This window comes from Asterias rubens, chromosome 3 (assembly GCF_902459465.1).
Source record: "Asterias rubens chromosome 3, eAstRub1.3, whole genome shotgun sequence".
Classification (NCBI taxonomy): Eukaryota; Metazoa; Echinodermata; class Asteroidea; order Forcipulatida; family Asteriidae; genus Asterias; species Asterias rubens.
In genome coordinates this window covers 9,149,106-9,166,659 of record NC_047064.1, presented here as the reverse complement: position 1 = coordinate 9,166,659, position 17,554 = coordinate 9,149,106, and the positions used below count along the sequence as shown (strand labels likewise).

The following is a 17,554-nucleotide window of genomic DNA, read 5'->3' as shown; positions in this document are numbered from 1 at the left end:
TACACTGAGCTTAAGTTTCCAGACGATGATCTATATTTTTTGTATACAAGATTTAATGTATTTTCTACAGTTTTTATATATACTTATATTTGATTTGGTATTTGATGTGCAATTTTTATGTCGTTTTTGTCCTTGTGCCCGTTTGTGCCTTTGTTATTTTTATTGTCTGGATCGCCTTTAGATAGTGATTGTTTTTGGTTATCCGCAGGCTTGTTCTCTGTGTAGTCTTATTTTGTATTGCCTATTCTTTGTATGTACTGTTTGCCTTGAAATAAATAAATAAATAAATAAATAAATAAATAAATAAATAAATAAATAAATAAATAAATAAATAAATAAATAAATAAATAAATAAATAAATAAATAAATAAATAAATAAATAAATAAATAAAAAAAAAAAAAAATAAATAAATAAATAAATAAATAAATAAATAAATAAATAAATGAATAAATAATAAATAAATAAATAAATAAATAAATAAATAAATAAATAAATAAATAAATAAATAAATAAATAAATAAATAAATAAATACAATAAACATGACTAGAGCAGGTGAGAACTTATTCCGCGGCAGTAACGTTAGAGGCAAGTAAGTTCCCCTAATTTCAAATGCGAACAATAGTCCCGTCCGATTTCTTACCTCCCCGGTTTGTAGTTAATAACAAGAAGATTTTTAGGGGACAAGGTTGATAAAAACATCTTTCTTCTCAACGAAAACCCAATGGGACGATCGACCTATATCTCGTAGGCCTTCGTACGACTGCTATCTCGCCCGTAACACTTCCTTCTCTTACCCGTAACACTTCCTTCTCTCGCCCGTACCACTTTTATATTGCGACCGTATCACTTCGCCTATATCGCCTGTATCACTTCCATTTTGCTCGTAACACTTCCATCTCACCCGTAATATCTCTGTCTCGCCCGTACCACTTCTATCTCACCCGTAATACCTCCGTCTCGCCCGTACCACTTCTATCTCGCCAGTATAGCACTTCTTCTCGCCTGTATAAAAACTAACTTCCATCCGCCTGTACCCATCTATGTCGCCCTTACCACTTCTGTCTCGCCCGTACCACTTCCTTCTCGCCTGTACCACTTCTGTCTCGGCAGTATAGCACTTCTTCTCGCCTGTATAAAAACTAACTTTCATCCGCCTGTACCCATCTATGTCGCCCTTACCACTTCTATCTCGCAGTACCTCTTCCTTCTCGCCTGTACCACTTCTGTCTCGGCAGTATAGCACTTCTTCTCGCCTGTATAAAAACTAACTTCCATCCGCCTGTACCACTTCTATGTCGCCCTTACCACTTCTGTCTCGCCCGTACCACTTCTATGGTGTCCGTACTGCTTATTTCTTGCCCGTAGCACTTCTATCTCGCCCGAACAACTTCCTTCTCGCCCATACTATACTTATAACTTGTCCGTACCACTTCTATCTCACCCGTCACTTCTACTCGCCCGTACTATTCATATGAAGGTCTACGTGATATGTGTCGATCGTACCAACGGGTTTCAGAAAGGAGTATGTTTTTCGCCATGTCCATTTATAGACGGCTTTGACAAAAAGGAATTTTTTTTTTCTTTTCAGAACTAAAATTAGTCTCCCGAATTCGAAATCCTACTCTTTCGCGGTAGACTAGCCATCGACAAGTTCACAAAGAACAAAACTACGCAGCAAAGCAGATACACTAGCTTCTTATCGCAAACTGAATAATACAACGATGTACCCCTGCAATCATGAACAGTTTCACCATGTGAATGGAGTTTGCGAATCATTAAACAATGAAACCAAATTCAAATAACTAAATTCAAATTCAAAATGGTTGTCTTACCGGTAATTCCGCAGCACACGCAAATTGCTGCTAAGAGCATCGAGTCCCACCGAGTCATCATTCCGATCACCAGAATCTTTACCCCCGCTGCTTTTTCAACGAATCGCACTTGAAACTGAAACCCGCAAAATTGTGCCTTCTCCTTCACGACGATTATAATTATTTGACATTATTTTAATCTCGGAGAGTAAATCTTATTGTCTATTATAGTTATTTTTGTTTAATTAGCTCTCAAGTGACCTTTGACAATAATACACCTTGGTAATTAGTGTCAAAGGTCCCTTGAAAGGTCCCTAATTAATCACACGGGTGTATGAAACAGTAAACACGTTCGTTATCCCTAGTGTTATACAAAATTGCACATCAATATATTGTAACATGAACTAAAAGAATTCTGACTAGTTTTCTAGACTCATTCAAATTAGAGGGCCACGTGAGACAACACGTGAGACAACGCTTTGGTTGAAGTGGTTCGGTGTTCTATGATATATGAACCTGCAGATTTTTAATGCAGCCTATTATAATGTTTCAGGGAAGTGTTAAACAAGGGTTGAAACTAACAGGTAATGCAGCTGCATTGTTCATATATTTTAATGTATACATACATTTTCCTAACGTTACAGAATTGTTTAAAAAAGAAAAACTCGTCTAAGATCACAGGTTTACCCTACATTAAAAATTACACGGTCTAATGATGATGATAGTAGAGAACATCTCATGAAATTATTTCTGCCTGAAATGTAATAAATTATGAGAAATAAATAAAACTATTTATCCGTTTGGATTTTATCGCTCAATGAGCGTTTTAATCATTTTAGGGTGGAATCGATGTCATGCAAAATGCAAAAAACAGAGAAATATAGATTACAAAGATAGTACACAATGAATCCCAATATTATGCATAAAGTACCAAACCGGTGAAAATATGGACTCAATTAGTCATCAAAATGTGCGAGAAAATAATAGAAGAAAACAAAACAGATGCTTGAATTCCAGCTGAGGTATCGTATTCAATTCATCAGTGAGAAGTTACTACCTTCTCAAGTTTTATACTATGAACAGCCCCGGTGCCTTTAAGCCGATCTGAGATTGATGCCTTATATTGACAAGCAGAGATAGCTTATTAGTTTTCATTTAATATGTCAGCAGTGAGGCAGTCGAGTCCCTGTTGTCCAGCTCTGCACCTGAGTCTGAGACCCAAAGCACAGGAGACGTCATTATCAGGTTAGATCCAGCGCCAATTTGCCTTGTTATTAATTAGCCCGCAGGAGTTGGTCTTCGAAAAGCACTCTGAAACCGTTTGTTATGAAATTCATATTGTATAGATAGGTTTATATAACACGGTCGGCCATTTTATGGCGTCAAAAATTTGACTCCAAGCACCGGCCCGCTCTAAATTCACCAGTAGCGGTACTGGGTATAGGCATATACAGTATAGGCCTATCTTGATCAAGTGGGATCGAAGCATTTTTTTCCGATGTTTTTTTCAACCTCGGCAGATGATAATCTGATGATAACAGTATTGATTGATGTTGACATGAAACAAAAATGTGTCTGAAAAGAAAATAATCGAAGGCAGAGACCCTCTTATAAACCGAATGAAGAGACGGTGGAAACAGAGAGGGGCCTTGAGTAGACCGACACAGCAGAGAGATGCCCCAGCAACTCACCAGCCACGCTTTATGTGGTAAAAGTTATCGTTAATTTGCCTTGGATCGGACGAGTTGGTCTTTGAAACTTACGTTTGAAACCGTTATGAAATGCATATAGTTAAAAAGATATTTTAAAAGTAGATTATAATAATCCACACAGGTATATCACTCGAAATTGCACGGCTGTACTTTTACGTCGCGAACTAACACGGTCAGCCATTTTCGGAGTCAAAATAATTATTTTGACTTCACAAAATGGCCGACCGTGTTTGTTTGAGTGCTCAACGTAAAAGGAAAACCGTGCAATTTTGAGGCATGTTTGTGTGAATCCTTTGCATTTCATAACAAACGGTTTCTAACGCTTCTCAACAACCAACTCGACCGATCCAATGCAACGTATTCCTTTTTGGATAAAAGGCAGACAGAGCCGGGTGTCCCGGGGAATTTCGTCCGCCGGATTCTGTCCCTCATAATTTGAAATTTTGGAAATTAACATGTGCTAGAGGAGGAGGATTCAAATGAGGGCGCATCAGAACTTATGTACACCATGAATTCTCCATTATGGGGAGGGGGGGGGGCACGAATCTCATGTCGCACCGATGTCCCAGGGAAATCTGTCTGGAGATTATGGAATACTTTAACATAGGCTGTTGTGGAGGAGGATTCAAAAGAGGGCGCTATCAGAAGAAGTTTGTAACAATTTGCCGTATTGGGGGGGGGGGGGGGGGGGACGGGGGGGGGAATCACCATACAAATCTCTTGGGGACAGAATCGCCACTGGTTGGTTTCAGAGGGTCACCCCACACAACAGTACCCTGTCCCCCTGTCAACTGTTCCCCGGGACTAGTGTTATATGTTTGCCATGGAAATTTTCCCACACTCATTTCTGACTGAAGATGAAATGGATTTATATTTAACGTATGCCTATATTGTGTTCATTTGTTTGCCTCTACTGTGCGACGCGTGCAATCCCCCCCCCCCCCAATAAAATAAGAAATTAATTGTTGTTCCTAGTAATTCAATTATAATCCACTTTGGTGAACTTTGTGTTTAGTGTATGGCTGCTTTTACCGGTGATGTCCCAGGGAAATAATATGGCCCGGCGGAGATTCTATCCTCGATCCCATCCACAATGGAAAAACCTGAGCTTCTAAACGAGGATGTTTCAAAAGAGGGCGCTATAATAGCTCACCGTATCGTGGGTGTGTGGGGGGGGGGGGGGGGGGGGGGGGGAGGGGAGGATATACATCTTCGATGCTGTAAACTGCAGGGGTGGAGCGGGCTGAGCGTTTTGTCACTACATTATAGGCCGTCAAAACAGCTCAGTCAACCCTTCATGGAGGTATTATACCTCCATGCTTGTTCTATGGTCACAACCTTGTTATGTCCTCACAATCCACAAGCGGCAGCCCGTTCGAAGTTTCCGCTGGTAAATTGTTATGTACCGTTTACTGTTGCGACTAACCCATGGCCGAGGCCCTTCGTCTACCCTCCTTGCCACGGTCGACCATGAGAGAGGGAACATCTCCACCATTTATCGAAACTACCTGAAGCGCCCATCATTGAATAAAGCCATACAGGATGTGCTTGACATAATGATTTCCTGTATTGGTCATTTTATTAAGACGGCACAATCGATTGACTGGTTTGGTTGGGGTGCGGTCTCGCCGTTATAGGCATCATGATGTGCTCATGATTGTTAGGTGGGCTACAGTGTTCACCAATGGAGGTAGACATTTCTACCTCCATGATTTAAGTCTCAAGTTGAGATAAAACAAAGAAGGCGATTATAGGTCAACAAAGAGGGGAAAGACCTAGTCCTTTTTTTGTTATTTGTGTGAATAAGTTTTAAGTTAGGATCACAACGCGGTGCCCCCCCCCCCCAAAAAAAAAAAACACCATGGCGATTCGTGACTACCCCCCTCGCGTGGGATACCTCCAGGTAGCCCCCTCTACAGAAAAGTTCCATGTTTAAACTAGACAAACAGGCCTATATCCCTGCCCGTGGGAGATGAATCAAAACGCTTGTTTTAGGCCTGAAACTTTCATAGACAAACTTAAGTTTTTCAGATTTCATGACGTTCTTGGCCCTTCTTGTACCTTGTTAAAATATGATGGAAGAATCACGCATTTTCGCGAAGTTGATCATAAATCGCTGAGGTGTATTATTGATATTGAAAAAAAAGACCGTCAAACTGAATCATGATGCATCATCATTATTATTCTTTTGCTGCGGCACATTATGTGTCATAAAAGCATTGTAAACGCCCCCATGTTAAAAAAACACCACACACAAACAACAATCGTGATATTTTGAACGTGGTGGATCGTGGATGAAGCATGTTTTGAACACCTGCACCTCATAAGATTTTCTTGCCTTTTTTTCCTTCCGTCTTATTTTTTAACCAATGAAATTTGAATGTTCCCATGTAACGTCTGAAGATTGTACTTTGCTGAGTTAACTAACAACACTAATAATGGAATATCAGTTATGCTCCAGTGATCAGGGAAAAAAGATGGAATGCCATTATTTGTCACTGAGGGTTAGTCCATTTGTATAAATTAGGGTATGAAACACTACATGGACTAGTGTGTTAACTTAATTTTGCATTTAACAAGAAATTGTACACTTAATCACTTTAGTATAGCATAAGTGCATTAGAATAAATTATAAATTAACGCAAACAAGTTGTCTATCTTGTTCACCAAATTGCAAGTTAAAAAAGAACACCCCTAAAATATAAATGATATGACCTTTTGAAGTGGATGGTTTTGCATAGGCTAACGGACGGTTTGTGGAGGAGTGAAAAATAAAATTTATCTTTAATTTACATAAAGTAGCATGGCGGCTCCGGCACAGTGCAACACAAACGCCTAAAAACTGTAAGTAGCGTTTATTTTTGTTTAAATATTCCGGTGGAATTCAGTGTTTTAAGGTGACACGACCATTATTTTCTGAATTCATAGGGGTCCTTTCAAACAGCTGTGCAACCAAAGGGGTTCGCTAAGAGGTGTAAAATACGAGGAAAATTCGTCACGATTTCGGGAATAGGGGAGCTACGCGGTGCTTTCCGCTTACGAGTCCATCATGCAATTGCAATGCATTATGGTGTACTTGCACTTTTGTTGTTGTGTTATCATGTCACCAATTGTTCTAGTCTTGTGGATTTATACAGTATCAGATGTCAGTTGGGAACCTCCAGAACCGTTGGGTTTTTATCATGAATTGCTGATGTCACTAGGTCCTACAATAATAATTTGATATTCTGTATCTCGCTCGGTCCTCTGCTGTGTCAGTGTGTTTCTGATAATACTGAGTCTAATGGTCTAATGTTGTTGGACTTGGAGTCGGTGAGTGTTTTCTGATTCAAATAATTGTTATCTTGGGAAGGGGTTAGCAATTAGCAAGGATGGTGGTTGAGACCCATGACAGGGCAGGGATAACGGATAACTTTCCGTATGGCGCCACCACTTTTTCACAAATTTTTACAAAAAGGGATCTCATTGAGGTAAATTAGATACTATATTATTTCATATCCAATGAAAAAGTGGTGGCGCCATACGGAAGATTATCCAAAAAGGGATTGAGGTAAATTAGATTACTAATATTATTTCATATCGAATGAAAAAGTGGTAGCGCCATACCGCATACGGAAACTTTTCCCATGGCGACAGTGGGTGGATGCTGCGAGCAGTGATTTCTCTTTTGAAGTTTGATTCCGAAATTTCGACTTTGTTTTATGGTTGTCGAACATTGTCAAGGTCAATATTTCAAGTGGACTTAAAGTTAACTCCAGTTAATACTGCGAAGGCGTGTGACCGTGTATGCAAATTTTGATGTCACAATGCTGTTATTTTTTTCAGCGAATGTTTGCAGGAACTGAACTAACTGATTGCGAAATATTCATTGCGAATTTGTGACATTCTTGGGAAGTAAGAACCGGGCTTTAGCGTGCCAGCTTCTGTAACTGACTTCAGGCGCGACTGGGCCTGGGTCCAGTTGTTGAGGAGTGAGTTTGTCTGTTTCTACAGATTCCATTTCTACGATAGAAAGGGATACCACCCTTCTTAATCCTAATCCATGTTTTTATTAGTCCTTACAACATTCTCAACTAATATTTCTTTTCAACATACATGATGTAGATTCCATTTCTAATTCTACTGCCACATTTGCCATGGTAGGGGCCCATCATCTGAAGGCTGCTCCACAGTACAGTGCAGCAAAGTTGTTTCACAAATGGGAGACATTTAAAAATTAATTTGCAAACTGAAAAATGTCTGCCAGCATTCTTTGGTTTTTAGTTTTAAGGACAGTCTTCTTATTTGCATGTGAACTGATGTGACTAGACTTCAACTAGTGTTCTATACTACACTAGTGATCTAGCCTCTACCTAGGCTCTACTAGACTCTCCTAATTTATCTAGCAGTGTTACCTACCTAGGATTCTAATTTTACACTGGACCGATCGAAGGCACTTGGTTTTAGTATTTTAGCCAGTAAAGTTATAACCAGACAAGTCTGGCAGTCTTGTGTTTTTCTATTGAATAAAAGTACCCCACTGTGTAATAGTTCACTGTGTTTACTAGTTCAGATGTTTCAATGTGACTGGTTTTTTTTATTTATTTTTTTAATTTCAATTTTGGTCTTGTTCAGTTTATAATTCTGGTTTTGTGAAAAACACAACTCAATTCAAACATACATTGTGGTCCAGTGAGCATATAATTTTGGTTATCCTGCAGAGTTTCCGACTTTTGGTTTGTCATGTTTAGGATTTGTGCCTCCAACATATTGTTTTTTTTAAAAACATTTTGTTAGGCCTATGTACTGATCAAGATGGAAACAAATGATGAATTGAATGTTTTTCCCTAGAAATTTGAGCCTGGCACTGGTTTCACTTGTAATAATAATAGGACAACAAACTTGGGGAATATCATTGTATGGTTGGTGTGTGAAAAGTAATTGAACCAATCCTATATTGGATTGGGTAAAACCAACTGTTTATTGCAAGTGTGCATTCATGAAGATTATCCTGGATCGATAAGGAGATGTACTAAAAACTTTAGGGTTTTCTGAGTGAGGAAGAGTAACTCATTCTAACTCGAGATACATGTAAGACCAGTCCTAACTCTTTGTGAAATCCACCCCAGATCAAGGAAAGCTGAAAAAAGGTAGAAAAGATTTCCTTTGTGTGTTTAAATATTGCGTTTTTAATTTTAGCAATGTCACACTTCATGTCCCCAACTCTACAGAATGCCCTCAAAATTTGGCTATTAGATTGAGTGCGCGATCCCGAAATGAGTTAATACAACATGAAGGCAAAGATTGATTGATCTCTAGGGACGCCATTTTGTAACAAAGAAGTTTATTTTGTTGATAATGTGACCATGCACTTGTAAACTTGACCTAAATACTTGTCAAGGTTTTTATGGGTAAGCATTACTTTTACCCCATGCAAGTATTTTGAGCTTGATTCCCACGCTCAAAAAAGATCTACAGCCATGATTTCTATACAATTCTCTGGTTGGATGCTGGTTAGAAATAGAGTGGGGGGGGGGGGGGTTCTTATTATCTGAGGTTCATAGAAAATCTTACAATTGACTGGTGGTGACTGAGTAAAGGTGCGGAGTGTTTAGTTTTTACAGTTCATGATTGCACGTTGTGTACGATAAAAGGTTAGTGCGGTGTCAACTTTGAGTCAACACTCCAGGCTAAAAGTTAAAAGTGCTTTTGGACTGTTTTTTTTTCACTTTCAGAGTAGAGTACGTGTACTTGTCAGGGCTTGGTATGTATGTACACAATTTTACTGGACCAGAAATACTTTTTAATACAACACCTAAGGCAAAAATAATTCTTTCTGTACCGAACATTCTGCTGGAAACATTTTTTTTAGGGAGAGTTTCAAATTGGAAAAGCTGGTGCCACTGGCTCAGTAGGGGCATACTAGTACATTTTAGCATGTAAGCAATGTTGTAGCATGGCAGGCAGGACAACTTATTCTACCTCCATTCTATTTTCTTCCTCCATGGTCTGACACACTGTAGGTTTTTTATCTAGAAAACTTGTGTTGTTGGAAAAACTCTCCATTACTCACTGGGCTTGTTTTGTGGTGAGGTTGATTGGTCCACTGCTGAAGCTGCTGGGTCAGATATTAATACTTGAAGCCAATAGGAGACTTTCCAATGCTAGGTGGCAGCAGACATACCGGGTAAATTTCCATTGTTTACGTAGTTCTGAACATGCGCATAATTCTGAGAACAATGGATTTACCCGGTAAGTCTGCTGCCCTCTATCGTCCCAGAAAGTCTCCCATTGCTTTAAAAGCCCTTTTCACAGGGAGAAAATGTAGCCAGGGTCCCTTTCTACAAAATTTACGATCGTGGATTGTTTATTTGTTATTACCATGTGTGACTGATTTTGTGAGCTTTCACACTGCAAAGTTAAAAAACTAACGACACCTTGTGTGACATGAGAGTGATATGACGAATTGTTAATCCTGATCACCTTAGTTTGACAAGATAGCACCACAGTAGCTTGCGCTGTATGGCCATTTTCACCTAGGACGTCGTTCAATAAACAAGGGTTCCTTTCACACGATGTGTAGCCCACGTCCATGGTCAAAACTTCCGCTAGAGTAAGATTTTGTCGTAGGTCCGGACGACCTCCGACAAAATGTAGCAATGTTGGACAAGATTTGACAAGGGACACTGGACACTCCAAAAATTATTGTCCTTTCACACGAGGTGCATTTTGTAAAATCTTACAACCATGCTACAACTTAGCAAGGGACCCTTGCTAAATTGCTCTCGTGTGAAAGGGGCTTTACATGCTAAAACACATAGGCCCCTACTGAGCTATGGGTGGCACTACATAAAACTTCATGGAGGAAAGAGATATACATGCATTACTGTACAGGTATGGTGGTCTTGAAGGGACATCACATATATCGCAACATGTGCGATTTACAAACGTACTGTACAAGTATGCGCACGTATGCGAATGAATGGGAGTAATGCGCATGTTTGCAAGTATGCGCATGTTTGCAAATTTGTTCGCATACTTTGTCATACATACCTTGTTCAGTCATAATGTAATACATGTGTTCATTTACTTGATTTCCCAAACCAAACAGTTAAAATTGGGACCCTTGTTCATACATACTTTGTGTGACCTGCTATTGTGTGATAAATTCACAAACAAACAAACACTGTGTGAGATAAGCTTTGGGATTTTGTACAACTGTGTGCCAGGGACCACTTAAAAAAACTGGGTAAAGAAATTAAATAAAATGCAGAGTGCACTTGCATAACAGCGTGCTTTTCAAACAGCGAAATCTTGTTATTAAGTGGGAATGCTATTTAAACTTGTTTATAATGTGTTTGGTTATTGTTCAATTTTGATATTTTTGTCTTATTATGGATTAAAAAAATAAGGCACAGATTCAAGGTTTGGAAAAACTGGCTATACTTCTGCCTTTGACGGCGTTCATTAAAATTACAATACCTTGACATTATTAATGGGAGGTTCCTTTTTTGAAATGCCTCAAATGTTGCAACAAGGTGGCTATATAAATACAAAACATATCTCCTACATGAGTAATAATGACATAACATGGGTTTTCGTGAATCTTTTTGAAAAGTATGGTTAGTACTCAGCTGGCAACGATTGTTTCTTTTCAATTTAAATCTGCTTACTGTCCTTGAACTCTTTGTTTTTGATTGATACAAACTTTTTTTTAACGGATTTCAACAAAGATCATTTGTTGCCGTTTTCGATCAAGCTTGGCCTTTAACTTGGTCTAAATGATCGGGCATGCAACTTTTCCTCTGATCAGCTGATTTTCTCTTTTTTTAATCTCAGTGTGACCATACAAAATTGAAGAATACTAAACAAAATCATTGAAATTTTGTAATTTCCTCATTTTTGGTGAAGTTACAGTTTGCATGCCTGAATGATGCACCTCCTTGAATGTACACTGTAGGTTGTAATGTCCACATCATCAGAATACGTCATCAACAGACAGTCTCTTGATTATCGATCAATGATCCAATAATTATAATTAAATAGGACTTATCATTCTCCGAAGGTCATTACAACTGTAGGTGTTTGGATCCAGATGACACAGTTGTAAATATGTAAGCTGTTTTACAATTATATGTACACAGGGCTCAAATTATACACAGGCCCAATGGGAGACTTATGAGACACTGGCGATAGCAGACACAATGGTCCATTTTTGCGACTCTGAGCATGCATGCAAGTATGCTCAGTATTGGCGCATAGGTCTGAGCACACGCCCTTCTGGCTGACTGAAAAAAGGACCGTCCAAAAGTCTCCCAAACAAGTCCGACTTGATCAAACAAGTTCGACTGTCTAATCGCCTAACAATACTTCACTGTGACAAAGAAAACAAATTATTTTCAGATATTGTCTTTAAGTTTACTTCAATCATGGAGGTAGAAGTAGACTTTGGTTGATTTAGTCTTTTTCATGTATACCTAGATACATAGGGATCCTTTTTTTCAACACCGAACTGGACCAACCGGACAACTTGAACTGAATTCTAACTGGTACTTAAATAGGCGTTTTTAAATGTAGCATGTGGTCAGCGGACGACTGTTTCATACATTATGTATTGTTAGGGAAAACACTGCTCAGTATTCTCCGTCTCTGTCTCTGTTGAGCCATACTGTTGTTTTAACATGCACAATACAAACTGTGTCAAAGGGTGGAACAAGAGTCAAAGCCAAAGGCCAAACTGACCTTGGCCATCCAATTTTTGAATTGGACCACCCTGGGTGACCATTAGAGCAGCCTATGGCCATAGCTTGTGTTGCTCAAGTGAACTAAATAATAATGCCAAGACTTTTATCAATCATACTTTTTGTAATCAAGACTACAGGTCTCAAAAAAATTAAAATTGTTTCTTTTGTATGAAACTATTGTTTCAATGTTAGAGTCCTCCATGGATAAAATCAATGGACATTTCCATCTAAAGGAAACTTTGTTTTTCTTGTAGACAAAACCTGTCAGTGAAATAAGGTTTGCATGGTTGTTTTGGGTTTTTTTCGGCGGAAAGGGTGAATATTGAGCGACGTGTTTGTAAATGTAAGTCTTGGTGCAAGACATTCTTGTAGACTTGGTCAAACTCTATGGTAATACCAATAGGCCCATTCACTCAACGCTACACACATCCGACTATTAAATTCCACCGATAGAGGGCGTTTCTGTAAGTCGCGATCCCCCCAGCAAGTTGTTTGAGTGAAGTGTGGTGGGGTGATCTGGAAGCTTTCCAACAGCGCCCTGCTATTGTTCAAAAGTAATGTGCGCGGTTAGGAGAAATTGAGCATTGGAATAACAATGTCTTGCACCAAGAATACATGTTTGCATATTTTAAAACACGTTTTGTTTACAAGAAACAGCAACGGTAACTTTTTGATACATGTAATTGTCCATTGATTTTATCCATTTATTAAAATGGAAAATATATGTGGATTACACATAGAGTTATACAAGAACTCGAGGGCGCACTGGTGATGCTGTTTGCACAAACAAGACGGGACCGCAAGAGACACACGTGCCATTCGGTACGCGCGTTGAATATGAAGTACACGTTGGAGTTTGTGTTTATTGAACGCTACGCGATGCTGTTTTGTAAACACACGCTGTACAATGAGCTGTTTTGTCAACTTACAAAATGGCTGCATGCGCGCATGCCGGGCCGTGTGTGTAGGCCAGTGCGCCCTCTAGTTCTTATATTAATACAACTCTATGAGATTACACCAGCTGACCAAAGAAGAAAAGAAAACCACATTGCACCGTGGTGCTTATCATGGTCAAATATTTTAATTTGTTATCAATCCACACAGTTTAAAATAATCACTATGTGTGAGATGTGAGAATACCTGAGTGATAAATGAACCCTGACCCTTCAGAAGTTGAACATTCAGAGTCTGTCAGTATCAATAGAGGACGAGTAATGGTATTGCCAGTCCCCTTAGCGATGAGCTGAAAAACCTGTCAGCTTCTAGCTGTGAAGCCAAGAATACACGCTGGGAAGAATTGTTGTCGACAAAGGTTGATAACATTTCTGAAGGAGGTCATGGTAGTGATGTGATCAATTATTTGCAGGTTTTTCTGTTGCTTTTGATTGAGGAAGTTCTTGCACCTGTTTAAGGAGTGTCATCTTTACAGTTTTTATGAATTGTTGGTACTTTAATTCCTAACTGGGAATTTATCACCCTGTGTGATCTGACCTGGGTACATTACAGCTCCATAGTTGTGCTTTTACAGTCATGGATCCCTTTTGGAGCTTGGAAATTCATAAAATATTTTGGAAACAATCATGTTTTAATGCATTCACATCCATATTTTAAGAGTATAAATGCATGGTGCATTCTTCGCTGACTCTGCCACATGTAATGTATGTAGAGCAGAAATTTGGCGAATGTTGATCATAAGTGCCAAGTTCGTCGGTAGGCAGAGCCGAGAAATTTGGCCTAATTTTTATATTCAAAACAATAGATTATCTTCAGCAGTGAGTTTTGTTTTATTCTAATATTTAAAAAAAACTCTAAACACTAAACGTCTACCACCTGCACAGCCTGTTGTTTACTTGCACTTCATTCTCTACGCCTCCTTGGTTGTCCTGCTCCCAATATTCAAAAGACCTCACAGAAGGACAACAATAACACCCAACCAATACACAATGTTAATCCCAACCATTATGATTTATTAGATTCCTGATCATGTTACTAGCTGCTTAAAAAATTCCGGGAGCCACGTAAACAAAAATTGTATACAAACTTGGAAAAGTACCCCGGAAATCTGTCTTTGTGAGAAAGGAACATTAAATGGAGAGTGACGAGGTAAACAGGCAATTTTGAAGTGACAAAGCTTTCATTCAGACGTAGTTTGTGTTTACTTGAACAAAGAGCAGTTCAATGACTTGGCATGAATACTGACGGAAACATTCATGTATTTCAATGTAGACTCGTAATGCGTGTCTTGGCAGCTTTTCAACAAATTTCCCCTGAAGGGCACTACATGTACAATGGATGTAACACTGAATTTAGGTCAAGTAACTTAAGGCAAAAAAAATATTAATGGCAATAAAAACTACTGGTTAGAAGCCTCAGCAGCTTTCAATAATACAGCAGTTTGAGAAAAAAACATTTCACATCGAAGTAGAGGGGTTGTAAAAATATCAGTTCAAGTACAGACATTTTGAATCATAAAGTTGTTTACTGCAGTAACCCTTCTCAGAATGCGAATAATTCTTCCTGCATGGATAAAACTACCCCAGTCACACACCTCCCCCCCTGGATCCCACCCCACACAGATTTTGCACCTTAAGTTATAGAACACTGTTCACCACCACATAAGATACACTGTACCATTCATGTACCAGCCTTGAGGTCTCGACCGATGTCTCGGTCTTGAGATTTTTCAGGCCTCTGCGATTTTGAGGTCTCGAAACGTTGAAGTGTCAGTCTTGTCTTAGTCTTGGGCAGTTTATGTCCCAGCTGAGACCAAGTAAAAACCCAAGAATGTTTGAAGTTGACTTTTTGATGAACTGCATGTCATGTAATGTATATTATTGCATCCATTGTGTGCCAAATTTCATACATTATATTTGACATTAGCCAACAGGTAGGCAGGTGGTAGGCTGCAAAGTAGTATTGACAGGATACATTTTTTACCGGTTGCTCCAAACCGTACAAGTTTATTATTAACATATTTTAAAGAAAACAAGTGTAATTTGAAAATTGTTGTTATGATAAAATACAAACAATGTACATTGTGTCTGCTTCAATAAGAGTAGATATATCAGTGCATTTAGTATCAAGCAACTGCGTGATCATTAAATTTGCCTGATAATGACCAGTTAAAACAGCAAGGTGTTTTTTTCTGACTTGTGTTCGAATGATGAGGTATCGGTCTCGACTTTGGGGTCCCGACTGAAATGTACTGTCCCATCCATCCACCTTGCTTTTTAAAATTGTACAATAGGCTGTCTGGTTTTAAACAAACAGGTTGTAATAATGTACAGAGTCTCACCCAAGTCGTGTGCTTTTCTTGTACTGTCCAGGGCATCTGGTAAACAAAACAAAAGTATATATCATTTGTTTGTTATGGAGCACTTTGTGTTTGTTATGAGGTCAAGCTAGGGTCAGGCGGGATGCTTAAAGGAGATATCAGATTGTGATTTATGATGAATGATATTTCAAAATGGTGATGGATTTAAATCAGATATTGATCTCCTTGGCTATGGCCCTTTTCGAAACCATGGCTTGGGCTGGGGCTCTGTCAGTTGTTTTGGGTACGGGGCTTTAAACGTGCAAATGAAGCCTAGATGCCGAAGCCACTAAAGACCTAAGTTACATCATTCTTTTAAGAAAAAAGACTGGCAATGTTTGTTTGAGATGGATTTTTAAATTTGGTTGCTGTTAGTGTTAGAAACTTGTTTTACTGACAAGATTGCATGAGTACTTTACACTAGTCTTGATTGTTTTTGAAATCCCAGATGAAATGCAACCCTATCTATTTTTAAATGTACATGAAACGTGCAAGGTTTTAATTTTTTATTCCGTTTGCAACACCTTGAATTACAATAACTCTTGAACAATGAAGCCGATTTTCATGTCATTATGTAAAATGTACAATCACGTCTTGAAAAAACTTTCTGCGCCCCAGGGACAAATCAATGCCATCCTTCAAATGTTATCAATATCAATATCTAAGTCTTATATAGCGCACGTATCTACCAAACAAGGTACTCAAGGCGCTGAATGCGAGGGGTAACGACAACAATGAATACAACACTCAGATGAATAAATTTAATCTCACATAACTTACTGGCTCATTTTGTTCTATTCAAGAGGTGCGCATCAGGCGTGAAAATGTCTGTTGTTATGACATTTATTAGGCTCATGTCTGTTGAAGGTGATTTGTGTCTGATCTTTTGAGAAGGAACAAGTCAATGCCCTAGGAGGAAGTCGACATTTGCTGGATCATTCTGGATGTTTATTCAGTGGGGTTGTACTTGTACAAATAATGCATTCCAAATTTAATAATGCATTATAGTTTTAATTTCGTTTCATTTTAATTGACATCAAGTTTCGTAGCCCACAGGCAAAATTGGATACCGGTATATGATTTAAAACAATAAATAAAAAGCAACAGTTACCAAAAATTGTATGATCTATGATTAGGCATGAGAAGCGTTTAGGCCACTCAACTGAATGGATAATGTACAATCAATAAAGTTAGAAATGAATAGTGACTGATAAAACACAGTGGAATGGAGCAATATAAAAGAGTTTAAAAACATCAACAATACATGCTAGTTGAAATTAAAAGCAAATTAATAGAACAAGAAACTGACCAACTAGTCCGAATGGTAACCACGCCCACATTACCCTCTATGACCACCAAGAAAGTCTACAATTTAAAGGCAGTTGGGAATTGGACATGGTTATCAGTCTGAAGAAGCTCCTAGCTTAGGACTCGGAGTGCAAAACGTTGTAAAATAATGTGCAAGTAACGTCCTACATGTGTACATTTATAATTTATGGATTTAAAAAAACAAACCTCATAATCCAGGATTGTCAACCACCCTGATAAATTTAATGTTTAAATAGTTTGAAGGAATTGGGCTATTTTGAAAAAGAGTGGTTCTGTCTGGATTCGGGAAATTTGGGATGATTTGTTAAGTTGTCCTGCAAGCTCTTTTCTTTGTATTTGTGGTCAAACCGTAATTCCAAGCTTGTAGGCTCTACATGAGTTTATCCTTCTCCAGCTGATCACCAGTAATGCTATGTTATGTACATCTACTCGTCCATGCTAAGTGCATGGTCTTTGCATCGGAAAACTTGCCATATTTTTGGGGAGGGAAACTCCCTTGCTTAATTCTAAGTTTATAAAAAAAAATCAGGGTTTGCCCTGAACTTTTTCAGTGACTGGACATTATTAGGACAAGCTAGCTTTTCATTTTCCTGGTCAGTCAGCTTTTTCACTCAGATTCAAAAATTTATATCAATTGGAGATGCTTTTTAGAAAACTGAACTAG

At 38.5% G+C, this 17,554-nt stretch overlaps 1 protein-coding gene across 1 annotated transcript in view; it reads left to right on the top strand.

Annotated features, from left to right (window-relative positions):
- Positions 1-6,289: 6,289 nt before the first annotated feature.
- The window catches only part of LOC117288441 (tight junction protein ZO-1-like), a 70,348-nt gene continuing 59,083 nt past the window's right edge, over positions 6,290-17,554 (top strand). Inside the window, exon 1 of the mRNA XM_033769304.1 lies at positions 6,290-6,369. The gene's annotated coding sequence lies outside the window, so the exon portion shown is untranslated. The remainder of the gene's footprint in view (positions 6,370-17,554) is intronic.